We start from the raw sequence: 22519 nt of genomic DNA, 5'->3' as shown, positions 1-22519 counted from the left end.
GACCTTATGGTCTGCAAACAATAACATCTTGGAGGTCCCTTTTGCATTGCTTTCTATGGAAAAGCACACCTTGGTTTTGGAATGCTTTGGTTTTGGAACGGACTTTCAAAACGGTAGATTTTGAGAACCAAGGTACCACTGCATAGCAATTTCTTGTGTGGTCAAGGTACAATAATTACACAGGAACCAAAATAAAATACAGACTACAACTTCACTTTTAAACTTTAATGAAAGAAAGCATTGATATGTAAGGTAAAACAATTATTACAAGCTATTATTCTCACGTTATTTCTGCATGCAAAACTAGCAGTAATTTTAACTATTATTATTGATCTCTATCTTGATTGGCCACCTAAAACTCCCACCAGTCCAAACTACTTAAAAGCTTTGCTACATTCCAGTTACATTGCAATGTTCAAGAAAGAGAAAAGAGAACATTTGAGCTCTCCAACCAAGGAGGGGTTGGGAAGAACAGGGTTCCATGAGCTCCAGGAAGAGATGAATTGAGAATCTGATGGGCATGACCTAGGAGAGTCTGGATGGAAGTGGCTCCAGCCTCCCCCCTGACCATCCTGACTGTGAGTATCGGTTGGGATGCTCTAACAAGGCAATTAAGGACTGACCTTGAGACATTTGAAGGCAGTCCTGTATCGATAAGTTTTCAATGCCGGATGGTTTTATATATTTTTATATTCTCTTGGAAGCTTCCCAGAGTCTACAGGCCCAGGGTGTGCACCCTTCCTCCGCTCAAGTGAGCTACCAATAAAGGAGGCCACACAGTGGAATGAGATCAAATCAGGCCACAACTGTATTGACTACAGATGAAGTGGTTTGGCTATAGGCATTGGATAAGCATTTATTTCCGGTCTGGCTACCGGAAATGACATCAGGGTCAACCTGGCAGTGGGGAGTCCCATGACTTACATCAAATAGGGGGATCCCTGCAGGGATCCCCACCCCTAGGAACGCTGAGGCCCAAGCCCTTCCCCCCATCTGGGCAAATGGACAGACGCAACTCCATCATGGACCCCTTTAACAGCATACCCTATTTCTTGAGTGGAAGGCCAGGGGACAACCCCCCCTCCAACCAAGGCTAAGGCTACCCAATGCCTAAACCACCAAAGTTGTGACAATTGGGGTTTGTTGCTTTTCTGTGTTTGCTCTGTCATTTGAATTGCAATGGCAGGAGGAAGACCAGACATCCGTCAAAAGCAAAGGGTATGAAATGTTCTAATATTATGTCTTTCAAAGGAGAAAGTGAAAGAGAAGGAGAAAGATTGGCTGCCCACCCTTTACCATGAGGTTTCTGGATGGGTTAAAACAATAGAAGAATAGAACAGTAAAATCAGTCAAAACACATGTCAGTATCACAGCATTGTATTTTAACTTTCTCTTCTTCTAGTCCGCAGAATTTTTCATAATGACCTTCGCCACAAAATTGGATCTGCAACTTGTTTGTTGGATCTGACGAGAGAAAGAGAAGTCCTTATGTTGATACTAACTAGTGAGTCGAGTCCATAGTTCATACCAAAAGAACAGACAAAGCTCACAGCACATTGAAATAAACTCCATTTTAAGCTCCATTGACAAATGCATACCTAAAACTGAATTTTTTCCCATGCTAAAACTACTAAAGTGTCAACATTAAAATAAAATAACGTTAAAACATGTGCAAAATACATGTCTAAATAAAATAAACCCTCAAATCTCAGAAACTCCACCACTGTTTTCAAGGATGAATCCGAAATACCTTTCCTTCAGACTGAAAAATACGCTACTTTCCAAGTGACATGCCAGTTAGTTCCTTGAAGCAGAAACCTTACTTTCCTGCCCCTCTCCAACATTTCATCTTCTTAAGCAAGATCCCTCTATGTAATGTGGTTTAATATAAGAATATAGCTGGCATTCAAGACTCTAATGAAGCAGCTCTTCCAGTACTGCTGGAAGACTGTTGCACAGTCTGTCTTGCATTGATATGTCCATGAATCTCCCCACCTGCACAATAAAAGCTTTCTAATACTCCATTTTCCTTGGAAATGTCTGGTGTTTTTCAGAGGACTCCCCTGCTGTGAGTGCCTGCAGGTTCTGTCCCTGCCACTCACCACCTGGCCTAGGCGGGGCCTGACAGGCCTCATAGGGACTGTTGCCGCTGCTGCTGCTGTTGCCCTCGAGAACTCAGAACAGCACAGAGTTCTTTTAAATATGTTTTATTTTTTTAAAAAAACAATTCTGTTTTTACCTTTTAAAATTATTTTTGGTGTGGGGGGTGGGATAGATGTTTATCCCTGTTTTTGGTTTGTATTGGGTTTTGTGTGTGTGTTTTTTAATTAATTTTATTTTGTTCTTAATGGGAGGGGTCAGGGCTGCCTGGGAGTGGGTCCCAGCCAACAAAATGGCTGGGGCAGGTTCCACGGGGCGGGGGGGGGTGCACTGGGACAACCGATCTCAGTGATCATGGGCAGGAGGAGGAGTTATGCTAAGACCAGACCATGTCATTACCGAGGAGGCAGGTTTAGTCGTTGTTTGAGGACTATCCCTGCCTCCAGGTCTGGTCCTGACCGGAAGGATACAGTAATCAGCAAGGGAAACCCACATGACCTGAAAGTGTTGCTGTGCAATGCCAGGTCAATGATTCGTAAGACCACTGCCATCCATGACTGGATGGAGGGCTTAACCTGGCATGCGTAACAGAGACTTGGTTGGATGAAGCAGATGGGCCTGTCTTTGCCGCTGCTTGTCCACCAGGTTACTCTAATGCACAGCAACCCAGGCCTTGTGGGTGGGGAGGCGGGGTTGCAGTGATTTTTAGGAAGATGTTACTCCTTACATTACCAAGAGAATTCAGAGCCTGACCAGAAAATCATAACTGCTGTAGTAAATTTATTATGCACAGTAATTTTATTATGCACTAGCAAAACTTTGGGCTCTTCCATTTATTAAGCATTCATCCTGATCTGCTCAAGGTTATTCTTATTCTTTATTAACTCTCTATACCAACTTTCGTCCAAAGATCACTGGGTGCCTTACAATATAAAAACACAAACATACATACCATAATAACAAATGAAAACAAAGAACCTCCCCCCCCCACATTATTAAAGGCCATAGATTGTTTAATTAGCCAAAGGTCCGGGAGGAGTGGAATGTTTTTGCTTGGCATCTAAAGTTATATAATGATGGTGCCAGGAGAGCCTCTCTGGCGAGAGCATTCCACAAATGGGAAGCCACTGCAGAAAAGGATCATTTTTGTATTACTTCCTGCATAGAAAGCACATAGAGAAGGGCCTCAGATGATGACTGCAGGGTCCAGGAGGTCAATACATATGGGGAGTGGCCATCCTTGAGGTCTGAGCCATGTATGGTTTTATAGGTTAAAACCAGCGCTTCGAATTGGGTCCAAAAACTGATTGGCTGTTGGTGTAATTAGGCCAGGATTGGTGTTATATGCTCAAACTGTCTTGCCCCGGTGAGTAGTTTGACAGCTGAATGTGGGATGTGTGTCGCTTCCTGTTCCCTCATAAGTGACTCAGCAAATGAGTGTGACTCTATGTCAGGACTGGTCGTTGTCCTCTTCAGATCACCACACAAACGCTTCTTGTTCTTTTATAACTTTTTATTGTGTATTAACAAAATAATCTTATAAACAGTTCTTAACTATTATTCCTCAGAGTCACTTCTTTCAGATACCTTCTGAGCTCTGCTTCTCCATGACCAGCCACCCTCAAAATGGCGAAGGCGCCTTTCCCTTCGTTTTCCCGCTCTTTTTTCTAACCTCCTGGCTAGAGCTGGCCTGTATCTCCCCTCCTCCGAATCTGAGCTAGAACTTAACCCTTGCCTTTCCTGTGAACAGCCGGTCCCTCCCTGTTGTTCCTCTTGCTCCCTTCTATTAGATTCACTGCTCTCCTTCCCCCCTTGGGGAATGCTTTCTCCCTCTGATAAACTGAAAACTTCTAACTCTTCCCTGACACTCTATAAAAGCAGAGTCACACAGCCATTTTGTCTCAGCTCTGTTCAACTCAGTCCCCTCCATTTTGTTGGCTGCTGGCTCTCAGCTAGCAGCACTTGGGCCCATCCTCACAAAGGATGTAAGCCACATTGTATGTTTGTAACCTGAAGCTTAAAGCCTGCCTTCCAGGATGTGTACTGTGAACAACTTGTGAGTAAACTTATTGTTATACTTTTAAAGACAGACTTCTGAGTCTTTATTATATTTTAGGAGGAAGAAAAGGGGACACCAGAAATAATCCATCTGGGCAAGCCAGAGTGGATTAGTCATTTTGTGGAGATTCAAAGAAATCTATTAACTAGCTTCCATGAGTACAGAAGGGGATTTGCTCTGCTACATCACTCACTAGTGGGAGTGAAGGAAGGATAACACTTAAGAAATATTTCCTTGCCAACTATCCTAAACTATTCTAAATTCTGGACCAGCTGCATTTTCCTAACTGTCTTCAAAGGCAGCACCATGTATAATGCACTGCAGTAATCTAACCTAGCAGACCCTCCAAGTATCCCTATTTTGCAGGGACGTCCCTGACTTTGAGAAGCTGGTTTCTGATTTGATTCTGGAATGTCCCGCTTTTTCTTAGGATGTCCCTATTTTCATCAGATAAATGTTGGAGGGTAAGGAGGACTCCCGAGCCGTCTAAAGGCAATCCTGTATAGGGAAGTTTTTTAAAAAAATGTTTAATGTTTTATTATGTTTTTATGCATGTCAGAAGCTGCCCAGAGTGGCTGGGGCAACCCAGTAAGCTGTGTGGGGTATAAATAATAAAATTGCCATTGTGGAATGGGATATTCCCATTTTCATCAGAGAAATGAAGAGGGAATCCGTGACCAAGGGAAAGAGACGGCGGAAGAAGATTGGAAGAAATTTAAACTTTATCTTAAAAATTCTTGTAAAATTATTGAGTGTTAAAATGTCATGGGTAAAGCATAACAGATTTGCAGCGATAAATGATTGGATAGGAAAGAAAGAGGTTACAGAAAGGAACTAATAAGTAATTGGGACCAGGGGTTGCTGAAAAAAAGTTCAAAACAGGGATGCAGAAAAGGGAGGCATGGGGAAGTCGCTGAAATTCGGTACATGAAAAAATTTATGAAATTATACATGTTTATATGTTTGTTTGTTTGTGTTTGTCTTTTGTATTGTTTTATATTATATGTTGAAAAACCAATAAAAATTTTATAAAAAAAAAAAAAGAGAAATGAAGAGGTTACCAGAGCATAGAAGAGACAAGTGCTCATTGCAGCATAGAAAAAGAGGAACATAGAAAAGATGCCTTACCTTTAACTCTTTCTGCCATTACACAGAATGACCCGTGACATGTGACATCATTTGGTACACATGGCATGCCAGAACGAAATGACCTGCATAGTCTGCATTTCACAGCATCTGTTGTAGGAGGCACAAAAATTTGTTCTATTGTTTCTCCCTGAAAGCATCACCTTCACACATTGGTCACCAAATCTGGGGCTTCATTAGGAGGTAGGCAAGGTGACTGAAGTCCTGGGAATCCTACCACTTCCCTCATTTATATTTATTTTCTTTCCTGTATATACTGAAAAGCATAATACCAAGCGAAACCATTTTTTTTTCAATTGTGGAGGGACCAATTCATTCAATGTCCCAACTCATAAAATCCTGTGGGCACACATAGCTGTCAGAATAGATCCTGGAGAGGTAGGATTCTTTCCCCCTCAGAAAGTCTGACTAAATTTACACCTCTGCAGATGGGGAAACTCTATGCAGATTCATAGCATGCTCCTGGGCCCTTAGTCTATCAACACATTCCACCCAGACAACAGAATCAACTTTTCCCCAAAGCTGGCGCTCCCAGAAGAAAAGCAGCTTCCTCACTCAATGGAAGCTTAACTCTGTCCTGAAATGAGCTCTAAGCTCACCCCATCGCAAGGATTTGCAAACTCTTGGCAGAAGGCATTTCCTCCCTACCACCCCAAAGTATATCTCTCCTGCTACTAATAGATTCAACCTATCTAAAACAGTGGCTTATTCTTCTTTTAAATCTTCTGGGATGGGGGATGGAGGCAATACTTACCTCCAGTCCTGAGGCAAAGCAGAACACAGAATGTAAGTAGCCAGACCTGAAGCAGACGTGGCCTTTGATTACCAAGAAACAAGCTCTGCTCCATTGGAATGCCGTTTTTATGGTGAGATAGCTTTCAAAGGCTAGCAGCTGAGAAACCGCAGGTTTTCAGGACAGGCAGGAACACGCTGTTCAGTCTGAGGAGCCGGGTTCAAGATATCCGTTATATACAGCTGGGAGGAACCCTCTTGGCTTCTTGCCTCATCCTGGTGGCCTTGAAAGGTCCAAGGAGCCTCTGGCAATATGCTTGGGTCACTCGGATGGGCAGCAGAGAGTGAAGGCGATGGTTGTCTTGGGCATTTTCAGGCATAAAGTGCTGATTGTTAGGGCAAATCCAAATGGACTGAGGAATCAGAATGTCGCGGACAGTGGCGGATGCTTGATGCTATCTTACGAGGGTTTTTCTGTTCTACTCCAGGTTTCAATTGCAATAGTACAATGTGCCGAGCAGGCAACTCTCAACCAGCCTACAGATGAAACACAGTGGGTGACTTCTGGCCAGCCCATATTCCCGAATCGTTATGTTAGCAGCTTTCTTTTGTATCTCACTGCTGCTCATAGTGGAATGAATGATGTGCACAGCCATGTGTTTCTGTTCTCCATGAGTCATAAATAAGTGGTCCTTGGATATTGCACGTATCTTCAACTTTACTCAAAGATGTGGGACATGGAGAGACAACAGACTTGCAAGACAGACTCTCATTCCTGGCAATCCCATGAACAGATATTCTGGCCACCTCCATATTTCTTGGAGCCAAACCGCTTCCAATATGAGCTGATGCTTTTAATTGGGGAGAAGTGGAAGGTTGGCTCTGGAAATCAGCCCTGAGTGCTCACTGGAAGGACAGATCGTGAAGCTGAGGCGCCAATACTTTGGACACCTCATGAGAAGAGAAGACTCCCTGGAAAAGACCCTGATGTTGGGAAAGATGGAGGGCAAAAGGAGAAGGGGACGACAGAGGACGAGATGGTTGGACAGTGTTGTCAAAGCTACCAGCATGAGTTTGACCAAACTGGGAGGCAGTAGAAGACAGGAGTGCCTGGCATGCTCTGGTCCAGGGGTCACGAAGGGTCGGACATGACTAAACAACTAAACCACAACAACAACAACACAGGAAGTTTGGCTGGTTAGTCAGTTGACTGAGGCCCTTTTATTTTGGAATCTGAGTGCAAAGACTTGGAGAAACAGACTAATATAGTACGGTTACATTAATACTTCCAGATGCTGATTGGGCTTATGTGATTTGTGTATGGGATTCTATTTGAACACTGCCATATACGATTCACGAGTGTTATGCAGAATGGAGGATCTGCATTGTTTGTTTTGCCCTGTCGTGTTCTTGCCTGTGTCTTCCGGAAGCTGGAGGGGCCCAGAGAGGGAAAGGAAATGCAGCTGAGTACAGAGGTCTGTTGCAAAGCATGAGATATGGCCCATATAATTAAGATTTCCTCAATTTTGAGGAAAGGAAAATATGAGGTACAGTGATTTCTTTTGTGATCAAGATACAGTAATTACACAGGAGCTAAAATAGAAAACAGACCACAACTTCATTTTTAAATTTTATTGAAAGAAATAATTGATGCGTAAGGTACAACAAATAATACAAGCTATTATTTTCGCCTCATTACTGCATGCAAAACTAGCAGTGATTTTAACTATTATTATTGAACTCTATCGTGGTTGGCCACCTAGAACTCCCACCAGTCCAAACTACTTAAAACTTTGCTACGTTCCAGTCACATGGCAATGTTCAGGAAAGAGAACAGAGAACATTTGAGTTCTCCAACCGAGGAGAGGTTGGGAAGTACAGGGTTCCATGAGCTCCAGGAAGAGAGGAATTGTCACCATCCCTAGCACAGGTTATTGTATTTGATAACATCTTCTGTGATTTGCCAAGTTCAAGCAGGGATGGGGAGTGATAAAGAGATCCACAAATCCTATAGACATTGCAAATCACTGCTTGGTACATGTCCAGTGGCGTAGCGTGGGGGGTGCAGGGGGGGCCGGCCACACTGGGCGCAACATCTGGGGGTTAGGGTTAGGGGGCGCAAATCCACGGGTTAGGGGGCACACATTACTTGCCTTGCCCCGGGTGCTGACAACCCACGCTACGCCACTGTACATGTCCATCAACTCTCCAAGAAACGACCCATTCCACCCCAATACCCAAGTCAATTATGCACTTTTGCAACTTTTAAAAATATCAGACAATGAAGGAGTGCATAAATGAGTGAGCACAAATGAGTAGTCCTCCTCTTGGGAGCAGGAAGGAGAAACACAGTTGTGAACTGGATGAGTGTTTGATTAACAAGTATGGATAGCCAAATTGGGGGGTTTCCTGTGCTCATGGAGGCTTCCCAATGCACTTAGGGAGCTGGAAAATCATCGGTCTAAGATATATGGCAGCCCTCCGTAAATACAGATGACTCCCCAGGTCACACAGTCAGCCACCATTTTGTGGAGGACGATGAGGCTGTTGGTTGTGGAACATCCCCTGAATGTGATTATTAGACGTGGCATCAGAATGTCTGCATGGGGCTTTTGTCTGTCATTTGAATTGCAATGGCAGGAGGAAGACCTGTTGTCCATCAAAAGGAAATGATATGAAACGCTCTAATATTATGTCTATCAAAGGAGAAAGATTGGTTACCCACCCTTTTACATGGATAGGCGAAAACAACTTAAGAATAGAATGATCAGTCAAAACATAAGTTGCTATTACAGCATGATACTTTCTTTTTATCTCCCGATGTCACCTCTGTCCCACAGAGTTTTTTCAAACTCCACATTCTTTGACGTAATTAGTCAATTTGCCATTTTGTCCTGGAGATAGATAGATAAGTGCCTAGGTTGATACTAACTAGTGAATGAAGAGAATTTTACTGAATTAGTCCATAGTCCATATCAAGAGAGAGAGAAAAGCTTTCTCCACATTTTAAGCTTCATTTAAAAATATGCACTTAAATAGAATTTTGAATTTATTTTGCTAAAACTACAAAAACTACTAAAATGTCAACATTAAAATAAAATGAACATTTATGAAAGATACACGTCCAGTTTTTTTATTTTTAGTTTTAAACTTATATCTCAGGTCATTCTAGTCCCAGCAGAGAAAAAGGGAGATGGTTGACAGAAAAGACTTACCTGAAAATGTTTGTATCTTCAAGCAGAATGGTCCCATACATGTCTTCTCCTTCGGTTCGCATGGCTTGCCAGGCCCCTTTGAAGAGCACAGTCTGCATTTCACAGCGCCTGTTGTAACAGACAGCATTTCGTTTGTGAAGGGACCAATCAATATTCAATGTCCAACTAAACTTGCATCTCTGTGTATAGATTAAGAGATGGAAATTGTTTGTGGCAAGCTCCTGTGCCCTGAGACTAGCAACACCTTCCACCTAGACAACTAGACCCTCTTTTCCAAAGATGGCACAATCTGTCCTGCAACTTGCAGTGTTCATGTTTTCATCAGGAGGCAGGAGAAAAGCAGCTTCCATTCACAGGTAAAAGGGAATTGTAAAAGGGATTGTTTCGATTCAGCAGATCCAGTTATAAGGTGAAATCCTGTACCTTGGAGCCCATTTCAGGGGAGAGTTCAATTTCCCTTTTGATAATTGTCTGCGTGGTTGCCAAGTCCAGTTGCTGACTGGGCTCATGTAATTTAGGGACTCTGAGCCATGATTTATGTACAGATTTTTATTTGAACACCACCATATATGACGGAGGAGTGGCGGATGCCTGATGCTATCTTACGAGGGTTTTCTGTTCTACTCCAGGTTTCAATTGTAATAGTACAATGTGCCGAGCAGGCAACTCTCAACCAGCCTGCAGATGAAACACAATGGATGACTTCTGGCCAGCCCATATTCCCGAATCGTTGTGTTAGCAGCTGTCTTTTGTATCTCACTGCTGCTCACAGCGGAATGAATGATGTGCACAGCCATGTGTTTCTGTTCTCCATGAGTGATAAATAAGTGGTCCTTTGATATTGCATGTATCTGCAACTTTACTCAAAGATGTGGGACATGGAGAGACAGCAGGCTTGCAAGACAGACTCTGATTCCTGGCAATCCCATGAACAGAATTCATATTTCTTGGAGCCAGATAGCATCCAATAGGAGCTGATGCTTTTAATTGGGGAGAGGTGGAAGGTTGGATGGTTAAACAGTTGACTGAGGCCCTTTTATTTTGGAATCTGAGTGCAAAGACTTGGAGAAACATACTAATATGGTACGGTTACGTCAATACTTCCAGATGCTAACTGGGCACATGTGATTTGTGTATGGGATTCTATTTGAAAACTGTCATTTATGATGCAAGAGTGTTGTGCAGAATGGAGGATCTGCTTTGTTGTATTTTTGTCTGTGCTTGCCGGAAGTTGGAGGGAAAGCAGGAGAGGGAGAGGAAGTGCTGCTGAGCACAGAAGTCTGTTGCAAAGCATGGGATATGGCCCATACTTTTAAAATAGGCATTTGTTGTTAGATCAAAGAAAGGAATTAGAACAAAATAATAAGGCCTCACAATAAACACATCAATCGTGAGGAACAGAAAATATAAGGCAAGTGATTTCTTGTGTGATCAAGATACAAAAATTACACAGGAACCAAAATAGAACACAGACCCCAACTTCATTTTTCAACTTTATTGAAGGAAAGCATTGTCGCGTAAGGTACAACAAATATTGCAAGCTATTATTCTCGCATTTGTTCTGCATGCAAAATTAGCAGTAATTTTAACTATTATTATTGATCTCTATCTTGATTGGCCACCTAAAACTCCCTCCAGTCCAAACTACTTAAAAGCCTTGCTATGTTCCAATTACATGGCAAAGGTCAGGAAAGAGAAAAGAGAACATTTGAGCTCTACAACCAGGGAGGGGTTGGGAAGAACAGTGACCCATGAGCTCCAGGAAGAGATGAATTAAGAATCTGATGGGCATGACCTAGGAGAGTCTGGATGGAAGTGGCTCCAGCCTCCCCCCTGACCATCCTGACTGTGAGTATCGGTTGGGATGCTCTAACAAGGCAATTAAGGACTGACCTTGAGACATTTGAAGGCAGTCTTGTGTAGGCAAGTTTTCAATGCCGGATGGTTTTATGTATTTTTATATTCTCTAGGAACCTTCCCAGAGTCTACAGGCCCAGGGTGTGCACCCTTCCTCTGCTCAAGTGAGCTACCAATTAAGGAGGCCACACAGTGGAATGAGATCAAATCAGGCCACAACTTTATTGACTACAGATGAAGTAGTTTGCCTATAGGCATTGTGTAAGCATTTATTTCCGGTCTGCCTACCGGAAATGACATCAGGGTCAACCCGGCAGTGGAGATTCCCATGACTTACATCAAATAGGGGGATCCCCACAGGGATCCCTACCCCTAGGAACGCTGAGGCCCAAGCCCCTCCCCCCATCTGGGCAAATGGACAGAAGCAACTCCATCACAGACCCCTTTAACAGGATACCCTATTTCTGGAGGGGAAGGCCAGGGTACAACCCCCCCTCCAACCAAGGCTAAGGCTACCCAACGCCTAAACCGCCAAAGTTGTGACGATTGCTACAGGGTTAGGCAAAACCTCCAGGTCATAGCCAATTCACCAGGTAGGCAAATTCCTACCCGGTACCAACAATACAGCGACCACCGCAGCCATTGCAAGGTGAATTCAATTTGTAAATGCAAAATGGGTCGGTTTTTGCGAAGAATGCTAGACATCGGGGGCTGGCGTGGGCTGTTTTAAATCCCCCCGGAGTAGACCTGAGGCAATCCTGATTGTTCCCTCTCCACACCAGCCTGCAATTGGCCCATTTGGCAGGCTGATGAAGAGCAGGATTTCAAACCAGGAGTATGAGCCAAAGGGGGTACCTAAAAGGGGGTAAACAGACATCTGGGGCTACACATTTAAGATGAGTGGGGAACAAATTTATTATTATTATTGTGTTATGGTTATGGTTATTACTACTATTACTATTACCACCAGTGGTGTACTAGTGGAGGCAGTGGTAGAATCACAGTCTCGGGGTGGGGTTTGTTGCTTTTCTGTGTTTGCTCTGTCATTTGAATTGGAATGGCAGGAGGAAGACCAGACATCCGTCAAAAGCAAAGGATATGAAATGTTCTAATATTATGTTTTTCAAAGGAGAAAGTGAAAGAGAAGGAGAAAGACTGGCTACCCACCCTTTACCATGAGGTTTCTGGATGGGTTACAACAATAGAAGAATAGAACAGGAAAATCAGTCAAAACACATGTCAGTTTCACAGCAGTGTACTTTAAGTTTCTCTCCCCTGTCCGTTCCGCAGAATTTTTTATTCTGAGCTTCGCCACAAAATTTGAAGGTCCGCAACTCCTTATTTGGACCTGGCGAGAGAAAGAGAAGTGCTTATGTTGATACTAACTAGTGAGTGGAGTCCATAGTTCATACCAAAAAAGAGACAAAGCTCACAGCACATTGAAATAAACTCCATTTTAAGCTCCATTGACAAATGCATACCTAAAACTGTTTTTTCCCCATGGAAAACTACTAAAGTGTCAACATTAAAATAAAATTAAGTTAAAACATGCGCAAAATACATGTCCACATAAAACAAACCCTTAAATCTCAGAATTTCCACCACTGTTGTCTAAAATAAATCCCAAATACCTTTCCTTCAGACTGAAAAATAGGCTACTTTCCAAGTGACATGCCAGTTAGTTACTTGAAACAGAAACCTTACTTTCCTTGTTCCTCGGCAACATTTCATCTTCTTAAGCAAGGTCCCTCTACGTAATATGGCTTAATATAAGAATATAGCTGGCATTTAAGACTCTAATGAAGCAGCTCTTCCAGTACTGCTGGAAGACTGTTGCACAGTCTGCCTTGCAGTGATATGTCCATGAATCTCCCCAGCTGCAAAATGGAGCTGGGGAAAAGCTTTCTAATACTTATTTTCATGGGAAATGCTTGGTATTTTTCATATTGCTGCTGCAACTTTGCACTTGCCAAGCAATGCCCAATATTTGGCAGCTCTGTCAATCTGTCCATTAACCACTCTGTTAAAAGGTGTTACTATTAGAGATTACCGCCCACACACTTCTGCTGCGCTTTTCTGCTTGTGTGGTGGCACCTCGGTAAAACCACTTCTTACTGTTTGTAGCAGAGTTTCCCCAGAGGCAGAGGACAAGAACAGGAGTCATACTCAAATTCACAGTCAAGAGCTTCTTTATTGCTTGACTGGTTGCACAAGCATTTCTGTTACTCTTATGTACAAGCTATTTACATTCCTTCTTTATCTCTCCAGAACAGTATAATTTCAGTCCAGTAATTAACAATCTTAACACAGCAAAACTCACAGTATCAGCAGCACATATTGTCTTCCTTCCCACCTCGTTGTTGGCATGCGTACTGATGGTGTGTGATTTCCTGGTGCAGAAATTGCAACTGCAACTTCCTCCCTTTATTTGCACCTCCACCTGACACCAATGGAGCCTAGAGTACCACTACTATACACTAAAGAAAATTCTGGAACCCTCTTTAAAGCTTCCAGGAACTTTTGTCTGTTTCTTAAAGAATGTTTGCCTAACAGTTACTCCTTACATTACCAAGTGAATTCAGTCGCAGTCTCTATAAGAGTTGGACGAGCCTGCTGTATAGGGAAGTTTTTAAAATGTTTAATGTTTTATTATGTTTTTATATCTTTTGGAAGCTTCTCAGAGTGGCTGGGGCAACCCCGTAAGATGTGTGGTGTATAAATAATAAAATTGCCATTGTGGAATGGGATATTCCCATTTTCATCAGAGAAATGAAGAGGTTACCAGAGCATAGAATAGGCAAGTCATAGTCACAGAAAAGCCTTCTTACCTTCCAATTTTTCTGTCATTACACAGTATAGCCCGGTACATGTCAAATCATTTGGTTTACACGGCTTGCCAGTACCAGTTGACATGCATTTTCTGCATTTCACAGCATCTGCTGTAGGAGGCACAAAAAATTGTTTTATTGTTTCTTCCTGAAAGCATCACCTTCACCCATCGGTCACTAAATCCAGGGCTTCATTAGGAGGTAGACGAGGGGTCTGAAGCCCCAGGAACTCCTACCACTTTCCTCATTTATATTAATTTTCTTTCCTGGGTGTACTGCAAAGCATTGTACCAAGTGAGACTCCTTTTTTTTCATTTGTGGAGGAACCAATTGATTTTCAGTCTCCCAACCCATAAAATCCTATAGGCACCCATAGCTGTCAGAATAGATCCTAGAGCAGTAGGATTTTTCCCCCCATCAGAAAGTCTGACTAAATTTACATCTTTGCAGATGGGGATACTCTATGCAGATGCACAGCATGCTCCTGGGCCCTTTGTCTAGCAACACATTCCGCCCAGACAAGGGAATCCTCTTTTTTCCAAAGATGGTGCTCCCAGAAGAAAAGCAGCTTCCTCCCTTAATTGAAGCTTAACTCTGTCCTGAAAAGAGCTCTAAACTATTGGGCTCCACTTTTAGACCTGGCAGAAAAAGCTGGAATATAGGCCCATTGGTCATACTCAGTGCACTCATGACGTTAGTGAAAGGATTTGTGCCTTTGCAACAGAAGTTCTCCCTTTCACTCCTCCCCAATGCCTGCTGCGTATCTTGCCCAAATTTACCTCCGGCAGTTTGGGGAATGCACTGAATAGATTTAGGGCACACTCAGGAAGAGGAGGGAAGTCCCATTGTGAAGGCACAAATCCTTGCACTAATGGCAGAACGTATTTAATGTTACATGAGACATTTTCTCTCCAACCCTACACATATAAAAGGTAAAGGACTCCTGGACAGTGAAGTCGATTCAAAGGCGATGATGGGGTACGGTGCTCTTCTCGCTTTCTGGTGTTTGTCCACAGACAGATTTCAGGGTCATGTGGCCAGCAGGACTAAACCACTTCTGTGGCAACGGAATGGCAAGCCAGAAGCCAGAGCGCATGGAAATGCCATTTTCCTTCCCATCAAAGTGGTATCTATTTATCTACTTGCACTGGCATGCTTTTGAACTGCTAAGTCGGCAGGAGTTGGGACCGAGCAACATGAGCTCACCCCGTCATGGGGATTTGAACCGCCAACCTTCTGACTGGCAAACCCAAGAGGCTCAGTGGTTTAGACCACAACACTACCCGCATCCTACAAATATACCAGATGTTGGGCAGCCTGATTCACTCCTACATACATACATACAGAGCTGCCTTCCAGCATTTCAAGCTACCGGTCCATTTTGCCCCATTATTGTACCGACTCTCTTCTCCTTAAATTTTTCGACTGGAGATGCTAAGGGATTAACCTGGGGCTTTCTGCATGAAAAGCATGCACAATAACACTGAATTGTTGCAGACCTATGGCAGAAGGCATTTCCGCCCTACCACCCCAAAGTATATCTCTCCGGCTACTAATAGAGTCAACCTATGTAAAACAGTAGCTTCTTCTTCTTTTACCTCTTCTGGGATGGGGGCAATACTTACCTCCAGTCCTGAAGCAAAGAAGAACGCAGAATGTAAGTAGCCAGACCTGAAGCAGACGTGGCCTTCGATTACCAAGAAACAAGCTCTGCTCCATTGGAATGCCTGTTGTATGGAGAGACAGCTTTGGAAGGCTAGCAGCTGAGAAACCGCAGGTTTCCAGGGCAGGCAGGAACACGCTGTTCAGTCTGAGGAGCCGGGTTCAAGATATCCATTATATACGGCTGGGAGGAACCCTCTTGGCTTCTTGCCTCATCCTGGTGGCCTTGAAAGGTCCAAGGAGCCTCTGGCAATATGCTTGGGTCACTCGGATGGGCAGCAGAGAGTGAAGGCGATGGTTGTCTTGGGTCCTTTCAGGCATAAAGTACTGATTGTTAGGACAACCCAAATGGGCTGAGAAATCAGCTGCATACTGTACAGAATGTCGCGGACCGTGGCGGATGCCTGATGCTATCTTACGAGGGTTTTCTGTTCAGCTCCGGGTTTCAGTTGTAATAGTAAGATGTGCCGAGCAGGCAACTCTCAACCAGCCTGCAGATGAAACACAATGGGTGACTTCTGGCCAGCCCATATTCCCGAATCATTGTGTTAGCAGCTTTCTTTTGTATCTCACTGCTGCTCGCAGCGGAATGAATGGTATGCCCAGCCATGTGTTACTGCCAGTCCTCCTTGAGTGATAAATAAGTGGTCCTTTCATATTGCATGTATCTTCAACTTTACTCAAAGGTGTGGGACATGGAGAGACAGCAGGCTTGCAAGACAGACTCTGATTCCTGGCAATCCCATGAACAGAATTCATATTTCTTGGAGCCAGATAGCATCCAATAGGAGCTGATGATTTTAATTGGGGAGAGGTGGAAGGTTGGATGGTTAAACAGTTGACTGAGGCCCTTTTATTTTGGAATCTGAGTGCAAAGACTTGGAGAAACATACTAATATGGTACGGTTACGTCAATACTTCCAGATGCTAACTGGGCACATGTGATTTGTGTATGGGATTCTATTTGAAAACTGTCATTTATGATACAAGAGTGTTGTGCAAAATGGAGGATCTGCTTTGTTGTATTTTTGTCTGTGCTTGCCGGAAGCTGGAGGGAAAGCAGGAGAGGGAGAGGGAGTGCTGCTGAGCACAGAAGTCTGTTGCAAAGCATGGGATATGGCCCATACTTTTAAAATAGGCATTTGTTGTTAGATCAAAGAAAGGAATTAGAACAAAATAATAAGGCCTCACAATAAACACATCAATCATGAGGAACAGAAAATATAAGGCAAGTGATTTCCTGTGTGATCAAGATACAAAAATTACACAGGAACCAAAATAGAACACAGACCACAACTTCATTTTTCAACTTTATTGAAGGAAAGCATTGTCGCGTAAGGTACAACAAATATTGCGAGCTATTATTATCGCATTTGTTCTGCATGCAAAACTAGCAGTAATTTTAACTATTATTATTGATCTCTATCTTGATTGGCCACCTAGAACTCCCTCCAGTCCAAACTACTTAAAAGCCTTGCTATGTTCCAATTACATGGCAATGGTCAGGAAAGAGAAAAGAGAACATTTGAGCTCTACAAACAAGGAGGGGTTGGGAAGAACAGGGACCCATGAGCTCCAGGAAGAGATGAATTAAGAATCTGATGGGCATGACCTAGGAGAGTCTGGATGGAAGTGGCTCCAGCCTCCCCCCTGACCATCCTGACTGTGAGTATCGGTTGGGATGCTCTAACAAGGCAATTAAGGACTGACCTTGAGACATTTGAAGGCAGTCTTGTGTAGGCAAGTTTTCAATGCCGGATGGTTTTATGTATTTTTATATTCTCTTGGAAACTTCCCAGAGTCTACAGGCCCAGGGTGTGCACCCTTCCTCTGCTCAAGTGAGCTACCAATAAAGGAGGCCACACAGTGGAATGAGATCAAATCAGGCCACAACTTTATTGACTACAGATGAAGTGGTTTGGCTATAGGCATTGTGTAAGCATTTATTTCCGGTCTGCCTCCCGGAAATGACATCAGGGTCAACCCGGCAGTGGGGATTCCCATGACTTACATCAAATAGGGGGATTCCCACAGGGATCCCTACCCCTAGGAACGCTGAGGCCCAAGCCCCTCCCCCCATCTGGGCAAATGGACAGAAGCAACTCCATCACAGACCCCTTTAACAGGATACCCTATTTCGGGAGGGGAAGGCCAGGGTACAACCCCCCCCCCTCCAACGAAGGCTAAGGCTACCCAACGCCTAAACCGCCAAAGTTGTGACGATTGCTACAGGGTTAGGCAAAACCTCCAGGTCATAGCCAATTCCCCAGGTAGGCAAATTCCTACCCGGCACCAACAATACAGCGACCACCGCAGCCACTGCAAGGTCAGTTCAATTTGTAAATGCAAAATGGGTGGGTTGATCCAACGAAGAAATGCTGGACATCGGGGGCTGGCGTGGGCTGTTTTAAATCCCCCGGGAGTGGACCTGAGGCAATCCTGATTGTTCCCTCTCCACACCAGCCTGCAATTGGCCAATCTGGCAGGCTGATGAAGAGCAGGATTTCAAACCAGGAGCATGAGCGAAGGGGGTACCTAAAATGGGGTAAACAGACATCTGAGGCTAAACATTTAAGATGAGTGGGGAACAATTTATTATTATTATTGTGTTATGGTTATTGTTATTACTACTATTACTATTACCACCAGTGGTGTACTAGTGGAGGCAGTGGTAGAATCACAGTCTCGGGGTGGGGTCTGTTGCTTTTCTGTGTTTGCTCTGTCATTTGAATTGCAATGGCAGAAGGAAGACCAGACATCCGTCAAAAGCAAAGGGTATGAAATGTTCTAATATTATGTTTTTCAAAGGAGAAAGTGAAAGAGAAGGAGGAAGATTGGCTACCCACCCTTTACCATGAGGTTTCTGGATGAGTTAAAACAATAGAAGAATAGAACAGTAAAATCACTTAAAACACATGTCGGTTTCACAGCATTGTACTTTAAATTTCTCTCCCTTTTTCGTTCCGCAGTATTTTTTATACTGAGCTTCGCCACAAAATTTGAGGGTCTGCAACTTGTTTGTTGGATCTGACGAGAGAAAGAGAAGTCCTTATGTTGATACTAACTAGTGAGTCGAGTCCATAGTTAATACCAAAAGAACAGACAAAGCTCACAGCACATTGAAATAAACTCCATTATAAGCTCCATTGACAAATGCATACCTAAAACTGATTTTTTTTCCATGCTAAAACTACTAAAGTGTCAATATTAAAATAAAATAAAGTTAAAACACGTACAAAATACATGTCCACATAAAACAAACCCTTAAATCTCAGAATTTCCACCACTATTGTCTAAAATAAATCCTAAATACCTTTCCTTCAGACTGAAAAATAGGCTACTTTCCAAGTGACATGCCAGTTAGTTCCTTGAAGCAGAAACCTTACTTTCTTGTTCCTCCGCAACATTTCATCTTCTTAAGCAAGGTCCCTCTACGTAATATGGCTTAATATAAGAATACAGCTGGTATTCAAGACTCTAATGAAGCAGCTCTTCCAGTACCGCTGGAAGACTGTTGCACAGTCTGCCTTGCAGTGATATGTCCATGAATACCATGCTTGGTATTTTTCATATTGCTGCTGCAACTTTGCACTTGCCAAGCAATGCCCAATATTTGGCAGCTCTGTGAATCTGTCCATTAACCACTCTGTTAAAAGGTGTTACTATTAGAGATTACCGCCCACACACTTCTGCTGCGCTTTTCTGCTTGTGTGGTGGCACCTCGGTAAAACCACTTCTTACTGTTTGTAGCAGAGTTTTCCCCAGAGGCAGAGGACAAGAACAGGAGTCATACTCAAATTCACAGTCAAGAGCTTCTTTATTGCTTGACTGGTTGCACAAGCATTTCTGTTACTCTTATGTACAAGCTATTTACATTCCTTCTTTATCTCTCCAGAACAGTATAATTTCAGTCCAGTAATTAACAATCTTAACACAGCAAAACTCACAGTATCAGCAGCACATATTGTCTTCCTTCCCACCTCGTTGTTGGCATGCGTACTGATGGTGTGTGATTTCCTGGTGCAGAAATTGCAACTGCAACTTCCTCCCTTTATTTGCACCTCCACCTGACACCAATGGAGCCTAGAGTACCACTACTATACACTAAAGAAAATTCTGGAACCCTCTTTAAAGCTTCCAGGAACTTTTGTCTGTTTCTTAAAGAATGTTTTGTGGCCGGAGACCCCCCCCCTTGTCTCTTCCACACGCTCACTTGTAATGCACAAGCACCACACACACACACACACACGCACACACACACACCTATCCCCATCCGGGAGACGTCCCTTCAGAGGGTTGTTTCTGTAAAGAAAGCCTTCCGTAAATAAGGAAGCGCTATTTTGACAAGCTCTATAGAATCCCTATTCTCTCTATGTAATTCCCCTCAGTAGACCGGGCGGCCGAACTCTGGGTCAGCCGGCTGCCGTCTCGACCAATCAGCATTAGCGAACAGCGCCCCTAGTGGCGGCTACGCTGGTACTGCAGCCGGCATCTACCGCTTCCTCACTTTGACAGCTCACTAATACAATGTTTCCGGACTCAATTGACCGTGACTGATCTAATCAAATGTTGCTACATTGTATCTAAACTTGGGAGTGCTTTGAACTTCAACAACCATCTTCTTCAGAAATTCGCCAAAAATCAACCGTACCTCGGATTTTCATCGGACCACTTTTATTCGGCTCCAAATCACAAAGACTATCAAAGGGGGGTGACTTGGTACCAACCAGCCATAATCCCTCGACCGAGCAGGCACGTACACAGTGCTCCACCCGGATAACCTGACCATCCTGATAGCCGGCTTGATGGGCTTAGACGACCAACCGGCTGAAGACACAATAGCCTGCATACGACCGTGTATTCAGCTTCGGCCAAAACAAAAGGACTATGACCGGATTCCCTCCAGGGGGCAGGAAGCGGCGCCCCTTCCCTTTGTTTTTGCCCAGGTGATTCACTAGTAAGGGAGGAGGGGGACATTCGCCAGGTGTGAAGATGCTCGAGTTACCTGCCCGACTCCTCCCCTAACTCCTCCTGTTCTCAATGTAATCATGATGTAAATATGATGTAATTTGAGGGTGTAACCAAGGGGATTAGCAAGTAATAAAAGTAAGGGTCTCCCTTTGTTCGGGGCTTCCATCTTGCTTCACCTTGTGGGCGGTGGGGGCCCTGTTGCGACAGTCTTTACAAATAAAGACCAAGCCTACTGGCTGCTGTTTTGCTCTGAATTGCTCTGGTTGGTGTCTTCATTTCGTCCAAGAGAGCCCTCTGCGTTCCGTTAACAGTTTGGCGACCGTACTCAGGGACACTTGGTTCTCCTGCAAAGGTGAGAGGGGAGATAGAGGGGATCGGGCGCCACTGGGCATCTTTAGCTCAGGGATCCCTTTTCTTCCTCTCCCTGTCTCCTCTTTGCGGGCGGTAATCAACCGTCACCAGAAGCCCAACCAGGGAGAGCAAAGGCGAGGTAAAGCCGGCTAAAGAAAAGGATCCCGGGATCTGCGGGGGACATCTTCGAACGTGAGTATGGTTTGAAGTAAATACACTGGGAGGGGGGAGGTAAAGGTACGTCTCCACGACAGCCAGACTTTCCTTCTTTCATTTCTAGCGTTACCCCTCGGAGTCGTCCGGGTACGCCTAAGATACTCTCCTTTTCTCCCCCGATTCTCCCCCTCGGAGTGTGGCCAGGGAGATCGCGGAACTTTACTGTCAGACGATTACCCCTCGGAGTCGTCCGGGTACGTCTAAAACTTTCCCTTTTCTCCCAATTTCCCTTTCGGAGTGTGGCCGGGGAAGTTGTGACCACTTTATTGTTTTCCGGCGTTACCCCTCGGAGTCGTCCGGGTACGCCTATCACTTTTCCTTTCTCTCCCCCAATTTCCTTTTCGGAGCGTGGCCGGGGAAATTGTGGTACTTTGTTTCCAGCGTTACCCCTCGGAGTCGCCCGGGAACGCAAATTCTCTCACTCTCTCCTTTTCTCCCCCGTTTTCCGTCTTGGAATTGAGTCCGGGAAAGCGTGGCTCTTTACTGTTTCTCTGACGTCCCTCCCTCGGAGTCGTCCGGAGGCGTCCTTCCGACCTCACTCTTTCCTTTTCTCCCCCGTTTTCCGTCTTGGAATTGAGTCCGGGAAAGCGTGGCTCTTTACTGTCTTCCCTGACGTCCCTCCCTCGGAGTCGTCCGGAGGCGTCCTTCAAAGTACTCTCTCACTCTCCCTGTCCTAAATATGCAAATGAAGCCGCCCCTCCTGCCTGGCGACTCTTGTTGAGGATGACCCGGGTATGTGAGAACGCAAGGTCATTTGCTTCTCTTCAGAACTTGATCTGTTTCTCGGACCCCGATCTGGCATTGCATTGCGCAAGCGTTCAGTAGGGAATTCCGAACTTAGTCCGAAAGGCTAGGCAGGAGGCTGTCGTGGAGGTAGAGGGGTGATTCACAAATTGGGGCCCCACACTAGGACCAGTTGCGCGCATGGTACTGAGGTAGAAGTTAGGAATTGTGACTGTGTATCGGGTAGAAAGAGAGGCCCGTGACTTTAAGGCAGATGTTTGAGGTTCAAGAGTAATATGTTGAGTACAGTTAAATGGTAGACAGGATCAAGTTTAAGTAGGAATAAATAGAGCCGTTTTAACGAAATAAATCCCTTATGCTACAAGATAACTATTTCCCTGACCGAATACTATTCTTTTTCTATCCCTCCCTATCCGTCCTCCCTCCCTCGTCCCCCCTTGTCTGTCCTTTATTTTGTTATAGTGCGCACCGCTAGCGAAACACCCCATCCTTGTGTATCAGAGAGATGGGAGCTCACGCTTCCCAACACTCTGATTGGGCTTCCCAGGGCGACAAGGCTTCCATGAAGCCTTTCCGCCCTGAAGAAGATCCCGATACCCCTCTGAATTTCGTTCTTTTGAATTGGAAGGAATTGAGAG

General features: G+C 44.3%; 2 long non-coding RNA genes across 2 annotated transcripts; both read right to left on the bottom strand.

Annotated features, from left to right (window-relative positions):
• Positions 1 to 210: 210 nt before the first annotated feature.
• Positions 211 to 6391, bottom strand: LOC310757452. Its single transcript, XR_014545221.1, has 3 exons — positions 6060 to 6391; positions 5288 to 5395; positions 211 to 1464 (listed from the first exon to the last, which is right to left on the bottom strand). It is a non-coding gene; the product is annotated as an uncharacterized lncRNA (long non-coding RNA).
• A 4341-nt stretch (positions 6392 to 10732) lies between these two features.
• On the bottom strand, positions 10733 to 16297 carry LOC310757423. The gene is made up of 3 exons (XR_014545190.1): positions 15563 to 16297; positions 13938 to 14048; positions 10733 to 12457 (listed from the first exon to the last, which is right to left on the bottom strand). It is a non-coding gene; the product is annotated as an uncharacterized lncRNA (long non-coding RNA).
• Between the last annotated feature and the right edge of the window lie 6222 nt (positions 16298 to 22519).

Source organism: Podarcis filfolensis (assembly GCF_964270895.1).
Source record: "Podarcis filfolensis genome assembly, chromosome: 2".
Lineage (NCBI taxonomy): Eukaryota > Metazoa > Chordata > Lepidosauria > Squamata > Lacertidae > Podarcis > Podarcis filfolensis.
Note: the sequence above shows the minus strand (reverse complement) of the source record. Positions and strands in the feature narration are given on the sequence as shown.